Source organism: Uranotaenia lowii, chromosome 3 (genome assembly GCF_029784155.1).
Source record: "Uranotaenia lowii strain MFRU-FL chromosome 3, ASM2978415v1, whole genome shotgun sequence".
NCBI classification, from domain to species: domain Eukaryota; kingdom Metazoa; phylum Arthropoda; class Insecta; order Diptera; family Culicidae; genus Uranotaenia; species Uranotaenia lowii.
Genome location: NC_073693.1, coordinates 184,234,537 through 184,250,997, shown reverse-complemented (window position 1 = coordinate 184,250,997; position 16,461 = coordinate 184,234,537). Strand labels below are relative to the sequence as shown.

The following is a 16,461-nucleotide window of genomic DNA, read 5'->3' as shown; positions in this document are numbered from 1 at the left end:
TACAGATTGTTTGGTAATTATTAATGTTTTTTTTATTGAGTACCTTAGAATTTCAATTTTTTTCAAATATCTGTTTTATTTAAAATTAAAGAAAATGATTTGTTTTCAGCGAAGAAAAAACTTAAGCTTACCATAAGTGTAACTTTTGTTTTTTTGTATTCTGGTAATTTCTAGTCGTGTAATTTTTCTAAAATGCAAATATGTCTGAAAACGCGTTTAAGAGCAAGTTCACTGGTGTTGTGAAAAAGTAGTAGAAATTTTGACATTTTGAAAATTTTACCATGCCAAAATGTTTTCAAGATCTTTTGGCTTTGTATTTGTTTACAGCACTGTTTCTATTTCAGCGGTATGTGATGGAAATATTGCTATTTTTCCATCACAGCATGCGGAACTACAACACGTGTTGTAAAAACTCTTGAAGGCCACATAACTTGAAAAATTTTTTGCATGGCAAAATTTTCAAAATGTGCAAAAAGTGACAAAATTTCTACCACTTTTTCCCAACACCAGCAAGCATCTTCCCGATCAGAAGAGAAAAAAAGTTTTATCAAGATGAGATATTTTGATATTCAATTATTCCTAATATAATGAGCTATAATTTAATACTTCTAGGATATTAAAATATCTCCAATTTATTTAAAAATAAACTATGCAAGAATATCTTAAAATTATCAATAATCATAATCAATTCATTGTAATGATAATAATCATTATCAATTATAATTATTAATAAAAAAATAACATAACTATGAAGCCAAACCCGATCAGAAGTGCATATAAAAATTATCACTTAAACTGTTTGTGAGTACCCCTACTAATATTTTTTTCGAAACGACATAAGAGAAAATTTTGATATCGATGCTATATCCGAATAAGATAATAATATCTCGTTGAGATGGATTTGTTATGCACTCCTGATCCGGTTAACACTAGAATAGATACATAGATATGAAAATCACTGATCAAAATTTAAGAACTTTACGAAAATGGAATTTCAAAACGCCTTAAAGTATACCATTGTTTGAAAACAACACTAATTAAAATCCCAATATCTCGGAATTGCGTGAATATTTTTGGGTTAAGTATTCCAAAAAACTATCCTCGAGTTTAAAAGAACAAGCCCATTGTATTTTCATTACTTTACTAGCTGACCCGCTAAACTTCGTTTTACCCGTTTTTAGATAAATCGTTATAATTGTTTAACTTCATCTACACGTCCTTAACTTCTTCGTGCTCGTGAATCAGTTTTTATGAACATCGTCTTAATACTGTTCGAGTTTTGTCAAATTTTTAATTTATTTTGTAAGGTGGCCCTCCTTCCATTATTGGTGAGATAATTTTGTATGGGGACCTCCATTCCAAAAAAGTGACATTCTTGAAATTATTATGTAAACCATCTCTCACGTCCTTAACTTCTTCGTGCTCGTGAATCAGTTTTTATGAACATCGTCTTAATACTGTTCGAGTTTTGTCAAATTTTTAATTTATTTTGTAAGGTGGCCCTCCTTCCATTATTGGTGAGATAATTTTGTATGGGGACCTCCATTCCAAAAAAGTGAGATTCTTGAATATATTATGTAAACCATCTCTGACCCGAAAATCCCTCGGATACCAAATTTCAATTCATTCCGACCATCCGTTTATTCGTCATGGTGTTACAAAGAAAACGCCTTCATTTGTATATATATAAGATTTTAATGTACATATGTACATATCGAAGCAAGTTGGTAGAAAAAAAAAATTTTTAGTTGATTTTTAAAATACCTTTAATTTTATTCAGGTTTGTAAATTTTAACAATTTTTCTAATATCAATGAAACACGCTCAAGAACTCCTTGCACCTAATTACAATGTTTGGATGAAATTCGCAAAATCTTATTAAAATAAATCAACAATTTCAAAAATTATAGTTCAACTTTGGTGGGTCCATGGCATCCGTTCTTCAATTTCTCGGGCACCCCACGTTCGCCAGATCACGCTCCACTTGGTCTAACCACCTCGCTCGTTGCGCCCCCGCTCGTCTTGTTCCTGTCGGATTCGTAGCAAACACCTGTTTTGCAGGACAGTCGTCCGGCATTCTCGCAACATGTCCTGCCCAGCGTATCCGGCCAGCTTTCACCACCTTCTGGATACTGGGTTCGCCGTAGATTCGCGCGAGCTCGTTGTTCATCCTTCGCCTCCACACTCCGTTCTCCTGTACGCCGTCAAAGATGGTTCTTAACACTCGGCGTTCGAATACCCCGAGTGTACGCAGGTCCTCCTCGAGCAATATCCATGTCTCGTGCCCGTAGAGAACAACCGGTCTAATGAGCGTCGTATACAGGTTACACTTCGTGCGAGGGCTGAGTCTTCTCGACCGCAGTTGCTTGTGGAGTCCATAGTAGGAAGAGTAGGCATAGTAGAAACCTCTCACTTGTGTTATTAGAATTGGAATGTTATTAAATACTTAACTGAATCAATAATTAATATTCTCTTTAAAAAAAATCGTGCATTAAAGGGTTAGTAAAAAAAAGAAAGTATTTTGAGTAATGTATGAATTTCTTTGATTTCTAGATTTACCGCGTATGAGTGCTTGTTGGTATTGTGTTATTGCTTCTACATTGTCTAACTTCACTTGTTTTAACCAAAACGATTTTTTGATGATGCAGAATTCGTGAAGAAGCGCCACCTTGATCACTATTCTGACCATCGTTATGGTCTAGCTAGAACCACTTGCCAACTTTTTTTCCTATTTTTATTATGTTTTCCAATGAATTTAAGCCAATTTAATCGTTAAAAATGTTTTATACATCCTCTCAGCCTATGTTTCCCTTGAATTCAAAGAATCATCGAATTTATCGCTTACTGACTATGGGTCGTACGTAATTAACAATTCATTGCCACGAAAACATGAATTGCTTCAAATTGAATCCAAACAAACACATTGTAACATTGTATAAATTTAACCCAAAAGTATTGAAATTCTTAATTTTGACTCGTTTTTTTTAAATGGCTTTTAACCCTAATTCGCTCTTGAATGTCAATATGACACTATCGGAAGTTTTGCGGCTTGCAACTTTATTTGGGTGCATCTAAATAAAATAATTTCTTGGGGGATCCTCAATAAATTTTTGAAATCTTTAGTTTTGCATTATAACTTTTTTATGAATGCACCCTGAAAACCCTGGAAAAAAACATCCTTATCAGATTTTGACATTCTTTGCTTAAAACCGCTATATCTTTTTTGATTCTCAACCGATTATTACAAAATTTATAGTTCTGGAAACCTCGTAAAAGGACTCAAATATGTTTTTCACACCATATCCGCGAGTTCGAGTCCAAGAGTAAATATCGAACACAGTTGTACCGGATAAGTTTTTCAATAACGATCCGCCAACTGCAACGTTGATAAAGTCGCGAATGCCATAAATATGGTAAAACGACTATAATCGAAACAAAAAAAACACCATATCCAATTACAACACTTCAGTTTTCCGTTATTCAAAGTCTAAAAAAATCCGAAAATACCTGCTTTAGAAAAAATACTGTAGATCTGCTACGGAATGCTCAAAAAATTCACTTAGTTTCCGATAAAGCCGAAGTTAGAAGCTATATGTTACGCATAAAGATATATTTTTTCAAAGTTTTTCAAGTTCATGAACACAAATGTAAAAAATGTAAAAAAGTGATAAAGTGATGTAAAAAGCGTACAATTGAAATCGCCAAAATGGTTTCTGTCATAGTAGAAAAAAATGGATTAGAAAATTGACGTAATTTCACATATTTTGGTATCTTTGGATTTTAAAAATAAGAAACACAGATTTTTTTATGAATTTTCAAAGGTACCGTAAAACGGGGCAACATTGATCACTGGGGTAACTTTGACAAAAAAATAAATTTTTCCACATTATCATCAATAACTCAGTCTTTAGTTAGAATTTTTGAAAACTGTTTTCTACGTTTGAAAGCCTATTATTTGAGCATCAAATAGGCAAAATTTTATTTGTATTTGAAATTTGTTTCTTTCTAAAATATCTACATATCTATTTCTATTCTATTTGGCTCGCAAACAAACAGCTCTTCTGATGATACCGAAAAGCATTTAGAAGCAAACGGGTTGTTGAATGTAAAATGTGTACTTTTGTTTTGGTAGATGTATAGTTATAGTGCTATTTTTATAGTCATTTAATGATAAATTTTTGATATTTAAAAAATGAGGACATTTTCTAAGAGTAAGCCCGTATTGGACAAATGGATATGAACTCTATCAAATGGTTATCTTTGAAAAAAAATGAAAATGGAAATAATGGGAGGGCCTAGGTGAATGTGTGAAGGTAAAATTTCATTTGTATTATTATTATAATTTTTGCTTCTAAATGTATGCAGCAACATTGTTTTTTTTTACGATTATTTTAAAATTTAATTTTAAAAAGAAAGGTAAAATTGATATACTAGCATTTGTAAATATTATGAAAATGTTTTGTCTCCTTTATGATCAAGAAAACTTGTTAAAACCGTCAAAATAGAGACTGATCAATTTTACCCCAAAGCATCAAATTTTGAACAGAGACGAAATCGATTTTTAAATCAAATTTAAAATAGTAAAATAGTAAAAGACCTCCACTGTTGACGATACTGCAACATTCCCGGCCGACTGGATGCAGGGTATCCTCGTAAAGGTCCCGAAGAAAGGAGACCTGACAGAGTGCGGTAACTGGCGAGGCATAACGTTGATCTGTACAACCCTCAAAGTACTCTGCAAAGTGATCCTGAACAGGATCCAGGAGAAAATCGACGCTACACTCCGACGGCAACAAGCTGGATTCCGATCCGGACGATCATGTGTGGACCACATCACAACGATACGAATCATACTGGAACAAATCAACGAATTCCAGGACTCTCTTCTGCTGGTGTTCGTTGATTTCGAAAAAGCATTCGACCGACTTAACCATGAAAACATCTGGGCGGCTCTAAGGCGACGAGGGGTCCCAGAGAAACTAGTCCATCTCATCGAAGCACAGTATGAGGCATTTTCGTGCAAGGTCTTGCACGACGGTGTCTTGTCCGAACCAATCCCGGTAACTGCTGGAGTGAGACAAGGATGTATTCTATCACCGCTACTTTTTCTAATCGTAATGGATGAGATTCTGACTGGATCGATCGACTGTGCACCGAACCGAGGATTGCCGTGGAATCCTTCAACAATGGAGCAACTGAACGACCTTGACCTGGCTGACGATATTGTTTTGCTCGCCCAAACACAACCAGATATGCAGAGCAAACTCGACGACCTCACCGAAAGTTCCAAGGCAGCAGGTCTCAAAATCAATGTCGGAAAGACCAAGTCGATGGAGATCAACACAGGAAATCCCTCCAGTTTCATGGTAGCTGGGCAACAAGTTGAGAAAGTGGAGTGCTTCCAGTATCTTGGTAGCCAGATAACGCCTGATGGTGGTACCAGAAAAGACATCGAAACCCGGATCAGAAAGGCCCGATTTGCGTTTGAGAGTCTCCGAAACATCTGGCGGTCACGCCAGATCTCTCTACGAACGAAAATCCGAATCTTCAACTCAAACGTCAAATCCGTATTGCTGTACGGGTGCGAAACTTGGTGCACATATGCGGTATCGACGCGAAAACTGCAAGTATTTGTAAACCGCTGCCTGCGGAATATCATCCGCGCTTGGTGGAGTGGAGGTCTTTTACCACGGCCCTATGCACCAGAGGATCGGCGCGGGATCATTAAGTAAGTAAGTAATGTTGACGATCCGGAGCCAGCGTCTCCACTTGGTCCCAGTCAAGACTCTCGTCGACAATTCGTATTTCAGCGGCTAGACTTCGCCGTCACGAGTTTCTGGGTCTGCCTCTTCTTTTTTTCTGGAATTTTCATCCTGTCGGATGATTCATCCCTGGTGCTTCTTCTTCGATGCCCTTCTGGATTCTATTCAAACGCCTCTCTGCAAATCTCGTTCTCATCTATTCGCAGCGTGTGCCCAATCCATCTCCTCTTACGTTCCCGAATCTCGATTTCTAGGGCCCTTTGATGACACCGGCGATGTAGTTCCTGCTTTGAGATCCAGTTGCCAGGCCACCAAGCGCGGAAGATATTCCGCAGGCAGCAATTTATGAATACTTGCAGTTTTCGCGTCGTTACCGCAAATGTGCACCAAGTCTCAGGGGGTCTCAGAACTCAGAACATTTTGTTTTTTTTTGTTCTTTCATTTGGATGCGTCTGAATACAGTTACAAGTCGCCAAACTTCTGTGACCGTTCACTATGTTACAACCACGCTAGCAAAGGTGCACCCAGAGGAGCTAACCAAATCATTTATTTTATTTAAGAGTTTATGGTAGATGTAAGGAAATTTCACATAGCAAAGTAACAAATTAAAACCAGAAGCTAAGCAGATAACGGCACAATAAAATATAACACACAATACACTGAACAGGAATTGTTAACAGCCTTTTACAACACAGCACTTACAAAACACACCCCTGAACACTCCAGGAGTCGTCTAAATTTCTAATTTCTCCTCCAAGAGGAGGGAAAACTGCGATCAACAACATCCTCTTCCACTTGGATCGAGACCTCGAGGCAGCTTACACCCAAAAATATAAGCTGCAGTGCCAGAAGTTGAAACTTTGTAAAAGTGTCTCGCGCGGTTAAACGGGACGTCTTAACCCGTCGTGAGAATCCATGTGTTAAACCGAGGCTGAAACCACGATAGCGCCAATTACTATCGGACACAGCCGGGAAAATTAAGGAATCTACCGGACCCAATTTTAGTAGCCTGATCACTATGCTGGGCAACTCTACGAAGTCGGCAATCGTAGGACATAGGCCGACGGTGTATCCAGGTGGTGCCGTAATCGTGAAATCGGCGCAGTTAAATCCTTCCGAACTCTGGAGTTTGGCATCGAAGTAAACATTTACCCTAGAGAGCGTTGGTGGTCTTGCCCATGGTGACCACGGACGGCGGTACAGGACCGAGCAGCGGAGAGCCAAGACAAGCAGCAGAGCGCATCGTCGGGACCCAACACGACACACCACACACTAAAACGTAAGTCAATTATTGGAAAATGAGTTAGGGAACAGCGCAGGTTAGGGATTCAGGGAAAGTGCCAAAAAGTTAAGTTAGTTTAATAAATGATTTGGTTCCGGTACTCTATTTTTGAGACTTTTCTTGGTTTAGTGAGCCGACCCTGGGTGTTCTTTGGAAGAGTCCTTGTGACTGAGCGGGTTGTAACATAAGGGATTGTTACACTTCCAAATGTGTCATATTGGCACTCACGAGCAGATGAGGGTTAATTTAATTTGGTGCCTACTCACTTTAGAACAGAGTAGTTAGTCAGGTTTTTTCACCTTTTCCGGTTGTGTGCAATGGAATTGACGGGTCTACTTGTTGTCGTCGTAAACTTCTTCTTCAATGAATCAATAAACTTACTTTTGAATCCTGGATAAATAAAAACTATTTTTGGTGATTTTGACGCGCATGGAATTGAGAAGCCGCAACTTCAAATTCTAAGAACGGGAATCCAGCTTTGCCAACCTACGGTGAAGATCGATGGCATCTTCTTGTTTATGATATAGCACCACAGCTGAGGAGTCAGGAGTATGATTTTACGAATCTTGTGACATTTTAATGTTTTTGATTTTTTGGATGAATCTCCTGAATTAAATAAAGAGGCGATATCCCGAATAAAATCCTTTTGATCTTCTGAATTTGTTATTTGGTTGAATTTTTATCCCTCCAACTGTTTGCATTGTGTGTACACTTACAGTATGTATTTGAAAAAAAAAAATTGGAATGAGAATTCATCCCAAATCATTCTTGATGAGATGCAGATATTTTTGTAGATAATCTGCTATAATTATAGATATTTTTTATATTTATTAGCATGCATGCACGCACAGGTTTTGAAGAGAGGAAACCGTGGAAAGACTTCGTGCACTAACACGCAGTACCGGGATTTGAATCGAACACATGACATATAAATATCTACAATTGCCATCTCACGACGCTAGCTAATCAACCATAGAAGTGTTATTCGTAAAGATTATGTTCGTTTCATCATTTTTCGTCATTTAATCTTACTATATATTTACTATCTAGTTGGTGAACTTGTATTGAAAATTCTGATTCGATAAACAGGGATCAATGGGCTTGAACACACCGCCACCGACTGTGAAGCCAACTTAGCAAGTTTGTTACCTAGTTATATTGTTCAGCAGTGAAAATAATGCTTAGATTATTTTTTTTTCTTGAACAAACAATGTGACAATTCTAAACTTCAATTTGGTTAAAAGCTCAACGCAAATAGTTGAACAAATTATTTGCTATACAGATAGAGTGAAAATTGTGGTTTGATTGCTTAAGAGGCTGTCAACGAACACCACTCCGCGGTGAGTTTACTTACCAATTAATGTCTGTTTTCTGCATGTATCCGAATAGATTAATCCAGAGATTAGTATCCACGAGTAAAATCAATATTCAATATCCTTTGAGGTTTTTGTTTTCAGGTTTATCCCTTGTTTCACTTCAGCGTTAGGCGCTGAAAAACTTATCATTCAAGTATTCGCTTCATCCACCGATATCGACTCAATCAATGCATACCACTTCTCGATTACACTCTTTTCCGGTAAACAAAATCCAGGACGTCAATCGCTAGTACACAGGATATACCGATCATAATCATCATTTCCATGTATGGCCCACTTCACAAGCCACAAAATACTCTCAATTCCTCCCAAGTGCTAGTTTTCTTATTTCACCTTGGTTAATATATTCAAATTGACTCTCACAAATGACCCTTTAGCTCATACTATATCACGTTCAACCCAATCGACATACATAATCCTTAGAAGCGGTCAAAATTATGGTAAACCACAAAACAGCACTACTACAAGACATCACCTGAAAACGCGAGTTGTACCGATAAACAGAGAAAGCATACTGACGGAAGTAGATCCTGTCGGATACTGCAAGACCACCAATTCGGGTTTCCCATACTGTGGTTCGTTGTGTTTTCATATTTCAGAATTATACTCTCGGGTGCTAGTGATAATTCCAGCGAATTCAACACACCCTGTGATATTACAAAAGTTTCGGAAAATGCGCATGCTTACTCTAAAAAAATAATGGAGCGTGCGGGAGAATACTTTCGTTGAGTATCCGTCAAATCTAAATGTTGTTTCCTCAACAAAACGTTCCCAAACTCATTCGGAGAATCAAATCTTTGGCGTTCTCAATCATACCCAGCCCTTTCTCTGTGCTGAAACTATGCTATTATGATTGTTTATTAGCCTGATGCTGCTCATAGTGGTCATTAGTAAGAGCATTAAAGCTGCATGGAACCACAGAGAGTTTTGCTAAACTGAGAATTGCAATATGAAAAAACCAGACTCATTATCCAAAAAGAAAGCAAAAAACCGTTCGTATGCGAATGCACGGAATGTGATGATTTTATATTTGTTATTTACGATATTTTGACCACAAGTGAGTTCAGGCATCGCCGCAACAATCGACACATTCTGTTGCCTTTCCTCTCCGAGTGCAGTCGATGCAGTGCATCCTGACGATGTTAGAGTGTCGAGCGATGAACAAAACTGATGCTGCTGGCTGAGGATATGTGGCGTTGCTCTAGTCGGGAGAATCTGCAGCTAGATACGTACATATCTAGCATCAAGGGTGGGTACTGTTCGTATATTCAAACGTATATACATACACCAATCGAGGAAAGATCGCAAAAAACCGCAAACGGACACATAATCTGCCTACATACATAGCATCCTACTGATCTTCGACTGCTGCTGGTGCATTGCTACGGTGCATATGCAGCATGCATGCATCTCTATCGGAAAAGCATATGTGCGGCTTCTTAGGCAGCGGGTTAGCAGCAAGCATCAGAAAAGATTAGTTTCAACGAAACATATGTGCCGAGATGCAAATTCGTAATTAATGAAAATGGCCGCTATAGAAAGCAACAAAACAACATTATCTGGCGCATTTTAGAATCTAACAGAAAGTGAGCTTTGTTCTTATCGACAGCCAATGCTCGATTATTCAATTTATAACCCCCAACTAGTTAAAAAATAAAATAAAGATTCCTTTTTGTTTTAACAAATGAAATGATTGCACCTTCCACTGTTTTATTCAACTTATGATATTCCAATAATATAGAGAGTAAAAAAAAAATAACATAATCAACTTTTATCCTTATCCTTTATCTAAAATAACCAAAAACGACAAAATTAATAAAAATGAAAAAAGGAAAAATGACAAAACACAAAAATTTTAAAACATATTTCAAAAATAAGAAAACCACAAAATAAGAAAATAAACTAATACATAGTAAAACATTATATTACGACTACAGAACAAATGATGAATTGTAAAAATGAAATAAAAAATGAAAAAAAAACGATAAAAATAACAAAAATGACAAAAATGACAAAATGACCAAAATGACAAAAATGACAAAAATGACAAAACTGACAAAAATGATAAAAATGACAATATGTATGTATGTATGTATGTTTGACCCACCAGTGGCTGGTAGGTCTTTCGACCCGAGTCGGTACGGTAAGTCTCGATCGCACATTCAAATATTGTTCATGCTTAACTCATCAACAATATTTGCAGCACAACCAAGGGGTCCGTAACCACTGGCTTGGGACAGGTTTCAATCATCTCACTCCCTTCCAACTGTTCGAAACAAATTAAGAATCCTGAAAAGATACCTAAGTACCCGATTCAAGATTCCAAATTTGCCGAGATACTCCGGCTGGCTTGAATCCACAATCCATTGTATATCAGCTTTCCGCTCGTTTGATGCCTTGTCCTACCCCCCTCTGATCCCCATAAATAGAGTTAAGCTATTTTGAATATGGAATGAAAAAAAATTTACCACTTTTTTCTTATTTTTACATCTTACCTTTAAACAACTGTACTTCCCTCACTTCTTCGTACTTTCCTCCCAATTTTGATTTAATAATAATGAATTTTACGCACCAAAAAGAAACGAGAGGCTTATGATTTGATGTTAAACGATATCAATTATCTTTTCTTTTATATTCCTATAGGAATTAAACAAAAGATTTTTTTTAAACAAATATAAAAAAATTGCAGAAATAATATATCCATTATTTTTCTTCAATGGATCATGGAACCAATATATTTAATTTCTAGCACAACTTTTTAGTATCGCGTTAACAAACAAAACTTATCGCACAACAGAATTAAACTTTTTAGGTGATGAAAATTTTTAATATTAAATTTGTCTGATCTTTTCACATTATTCACAGTAGCTGAAATCTTCAGCCGTACAAAAAAAAAATCCTTAAATTGGAAACGCCTAAAGATATGCTAAATAATACCTTTAGAATTTACAAGCTTTTTGAGCAGAAGATTTAGCTATGAAGAACTTTCTCAGAAACTTGTCTTGTACAATATATTATGTATAATTTTTCAATATTTCATTTAACTTTGAAAAATTGCATGGCTTGTATTAAAATATATTATGAATTATGATTCTAACTGCCCTGTTTCGTTTGTAAATTTATGTTTTATGTTTTTTTTTTGTTTCGATTATAGTCGTTTTACCATCTTTATGGCATTCGCGACTTTATCAGCGTTACAGTTGGCGGATCGTTATTGAAAAACTTATCCGGTACAACTGTGTTCGATGTTTACTCTTGGGCTCGAACTCGCGGACATCGGCTCAAGAGACAACAGATGGAAATAATGAAAACAGATACTCATCTTTGATTTAAACTTGGCATCGCGTCTCCAATGCAATGCTCGGCTGGTAGAAAAACCTGAGTTGGTCCGGAGGACGTAGCGCTAGCCCCAGCAATTCTGTCGCTTTGAATAATATGTATTTGTTTTTTAATGTTTTCACACATCATTTCACTAAACTCCTAACTTTCACACACAACAGTTTTAATGCGCACAATTTATTGTAATAAAAACAATTTGAAATCCTATTTTGAGAATTAATTTTCGGAAATTTCTTGACGAGACCGAAAACGCGTCCGTCACTCCATATTATATTGTTCACAAATATACAAATAAAAATGGAAAGAGCTCACCAATTTTTTGTTTTAACCCAAGTAGCTGCTGACAACAATGGACTATAAAGGAACCAATATTGCCACTTCAGATCTCGAAAACTACAATTCTCTGGTCACCATGCCTAGTCCATTTCTTGAATATAGTTTCAACTTTGATTTTAATTTGCTTAATTTCTGGAAAAACTTGATGTGGTGCAATTCAAAGCTATTTTCAATTAAACAGTTAACAATTAAATTTGAGTATAAGCTAGCTTGATTTTGGCAGACGAAAAAAAAACACGTCTTTCTCGGCATACGCCTACTTCACTTCTCCATAAAAATGACAAAAATGACAATAGTGACAAAAATGACAAACATTATTAAAAATACAAAAATAACAAAAATGACAAAAATGTCAAAAATGACAGAAATAATTAAAAATTACAAAAATGACAAAAGTGACAAAAATGACAAAAATGATAGAAATGACAAAAATAACCAAATGACAAAAACGACAAATATGCAAAAATGTCAAAAATGACAAAAATAACAAAAATAGACAAAATAACAAAATCGACAAAAATGACAAAAATGACAAAAATTACAAAAACTACAAAAATGACAAAAATGACAAAAATGAAAAATTAAAAAATAAACAAAATCGACAAAAATGACAAAAAAGACAAAAATTACGAAAATGGCAAAAATGACAAATAACAAAAAAAAAACAAAATCGACAAAAATGACAAAAATAACAAAAATAGACAAAATAACAAAATCGACAAAAATGACAAAAATTACAAAAATGACAAAAATGACAAAAATGACCAAAATGACAAAAAATGACAAAAAATGACAAATATGCAAAAATGACAAAAATGACAAATATGCAAAAATGACAAAAATGACAAAAATGACAAAGATGACAAAAATGACAAAAATTACAAAAAATACAATAATGACAAAAATGACAAAAATGACAAAAATGACAAAAATGACAAAAATGACAAAAATGACAAAAATAACAAAAAATGACAAAAAATAACAAAAATAGACAAAATATGAAAATCGACAAAATATCAAAATCGACAAAATATCAAAATCGACAAAAATGACAAAAAATACAAAAATGACAAAAATGGCAAAAATGACGAAAATGACAAAAATGACAAAAATGACAAAAATGACAAAAATGACAAAAATGGCAAAAATGACAAAAATGACAAAAATGACAAAAATGACAAAAATGACAAAAATGACAAAAATGACAAAAATGACAAAAATGACAAAAATGACAAAAATGACAAAAATGACAAAAATGACAAAAATGACAAAAATGACAAAAATGACAAAAATGACAAAAATGACAAAAATGACAAAAATGACAAAAATGACAAAAATGACAAAAATGACAAAAATGACAAAAATGACAAAAATGACAAAAATGACAAAAATGACAAAAATGACAAAAATGACAAAAATGACAAAAATGACAAAAATGACAAAAATGACAAAAATGACAAAAATGACAAAAATGACAAAAATGACAAAAATGACAAAAATGACAAAAATGACAAAAATGACAAAAATGACAAAAATGACAAAAATGACAAAAATGACAAAAATGACAAAAATGACAAAAATGACAAAAATGACAAAAATGACGAAAATGACAAAAATGACAAAAATGACAAAAGTGACAAAAATGACAAAAATGACAAAAAATGACAAAAATAACAAAAATGACAAAAATGACAAAAATGACAAATAACAAAAATAGACAAAATCGACAAAAATGACAAAAATGACAAAAATGACAAAAATGACAAAAATGACAAAAATGACAAAAATGACAAAAATGACAAAAATGACAAAAATGACAAAAATGACAAAAATGACAAAAATGACAAAAATGACAAAAATGACAAAAATGACAAAAATGACAAAAATGACAAAAATGACAAAAATGACAAAAATGACAAAAATGACAAAAATGACAAAAATGACAAAAATGACAAAAATGACAAAAATGACAAAAATGACAAAAATGACAAAAATGACAAAAATGACAAAAATGACAAAAATGACAAAAATGACAAAAATGACAAAAATGACAAAAATGACAAAAATGACAAAAATGACAAAAATGACAAAAATGACAAAAATGACAAAAATGACAAAAATGACAAAAATGACAAAAATGACAAAAATGACAAAAATGACAAAAATGACAAAAATGACAAAAATGACAAAAATGACAAAAATGACAAAAATGACAAAAATGACAAAAATGACAAAAATGACAAAAATGACAAAAATGACAAAAATGACAAAAATGACAAAAATGACAAAAATGACAAAAATGACAAAAATGACAAAAATGACAAAAATGACAAAAATGACAAAAATGACAAAAATGACAAAAATGACAAAAATGACAAAAATGACAAAAATAACAAAAATGACAAAAATGACAAAAATGACAAAAATGACAAAAATGACAAAAATGACAAAAATGACAAAAATAACAAAAATGACAAAAATGACAAAAATTGAAATCAGAATCCGGTATCAACATCTAAGATGGTTTAGAAAGATTAACTATTTTCAGCATAAATAAAATGTTATTATTGAATTTGTTTATGATACATCCGTACAACTGAGCCTATCGTGAAGCGAGACATTCTCATTGCATAATATGCTCAAAAAGATTATGAAGCCTGGGTTTTCCGGCATGTCATCTGCTTACGGTTTCATCTGAGCATATGTAAAGGCAAATAATTAAAACTTTTTGATGATATGTAAACAACAAAATTAAATTCAAGAATCGTCTGGATGGCTTCCAGCCGCAAACGGAACGGAAGTTTGTCTCTCAGGTGTTTTGTTGTGGCTCAGTTGAATGGAAATGGAACAGCCTAAAGCATCAGTTGAAAGTTTTAATACCTACCTCACCTACGTATGTATGTAGGTATCTCACTCACAAAACAAGTTCATCCAAATAGGAACGATGTATCTGATTCAGTCCCATGCCGCAACGCCATAATTTTACGTTGTCAAAATCTGAAAGAGTTTGGAGCATACGTAGCTGGAGCCTTAAATTGTTAAACAGGATGTCGTTTTCAGGTCGTACTCAAATACTTTACCCTATGCATCGTTTCATCCATCTTCTTCCTGATATCGGCGACAACAATTTTCTTATGCCAAGAAGCGCGCCCCGGATAGAGGGTTAAATTTGTTGGTCGGAAAGAGCAGCACTGTGGTTTGTTTCCTAAATCACATTTTTGTGCTTTTTATGATGTGCCTTCTGGGGATGAATCTTTTACACTTTAGACGACTATAATTTAGAAGGTTGTCTGGGGCTATAAATTCTAGGCATGTTTTGTCGAAACAAAATGGAAAGGAGAGGAGAGATTCAAAGGCGAAATTCCTGATGATTTTAAGACATTGTTAAATGCCATTTTGCTGAATATTTTATAGCATTAGCTTAAAAGTATTTGCATCAATTGTGTTTCATTAAAATTTGAAAAAAAAAATGTTTTTGTTACCATCTATTTTGTTTTTCTCATCATAGAACCGAAAATCATTTAGTTTTAGATCGAAGTAAGCGACGCACATCAGAAATTCGTCGCTCTGTGGAAAATCGAAAAAAAACTGAAGAAAAATTGTGGAAATAAGATTTTGAATTCAAATCTAGGTGACGAGGACAACTGCGATGGTGATCACAATCCAGAAGTAAACTACAAGGAGCGAAAATCAAACCATCAACATCCGTAAATGAGTCCCGTAGACGACGACTTACATGGTGAGATCCTACCTTTAATGCAATTTTACAATTTTGTTTAGGCTTTGTTGGTAGAAAAAGAAGAAAAATAGCCGAAAATCAATTGAATTTTACTCTACAAACTGGCTCAAACTTTGTTTAGTTAAAACTTCAAATATTTTCTTTAAATTAAAAACAAAAATTCTCAAATTTTAGACAACAACTCAATGTTCGGAAAATCGCTCAAGAAAAGCAATCAGGATTCGTTTCAAGCGAGAATACTTACACCTCCGAGTGCTGTGATACGCACGTGGTGAACGTATCTGTTGAATATTTGTCGAACATCAACACTAACTAGATACATAAAAAAATACTATGCCCCATCGGGGGCTACCGTTTCTATTCGTCACGTGGCTTTTCAAATATGATTGACATACTTGATGATAAGTTTTGAACGTCGTTCCCACAATCATTCAATAACGCCTATCCTCGCATCATTGTTGATAATGTTCATTATTGATAGACGATCATGCATGTCTCAGAAGGAAAATCTGAAGGAATACCAGGACCACATGTTGAAAAAAGCCGTAGCACATGCTGGACAGTTCATTACGGTTACTTAGTAATGATTTTGTTCTTCTACGCAAAGCGAAAAATTAAAAATCATATT

The 16,461-nt window shown here is 34.5% G+C and overlaps 1 protein-coding gene across 1 annotated transcript in view; it reads right to left on the bottom strand.

Annotated features, from left to right (window-relative positions):
* LOC129752909 (uncharacterized) overlaps positions 1-8,924 on the bottom strand; it is a 132,064-nt gene extending 123,140 nt beyond the window's left edge. The window contains exon 1 of the mRNA XM_055748697.1: positions 8,398-8,924. The gene's annotated coding sequence lies outside the window, so the exon portion shown is untranslated. The remainder of the gene's footprint in view (positions 1-8,397) is intronic.
* Between the last annotated feature and the right edge of the window lie 7,537 nt (positions 8,925-16,461).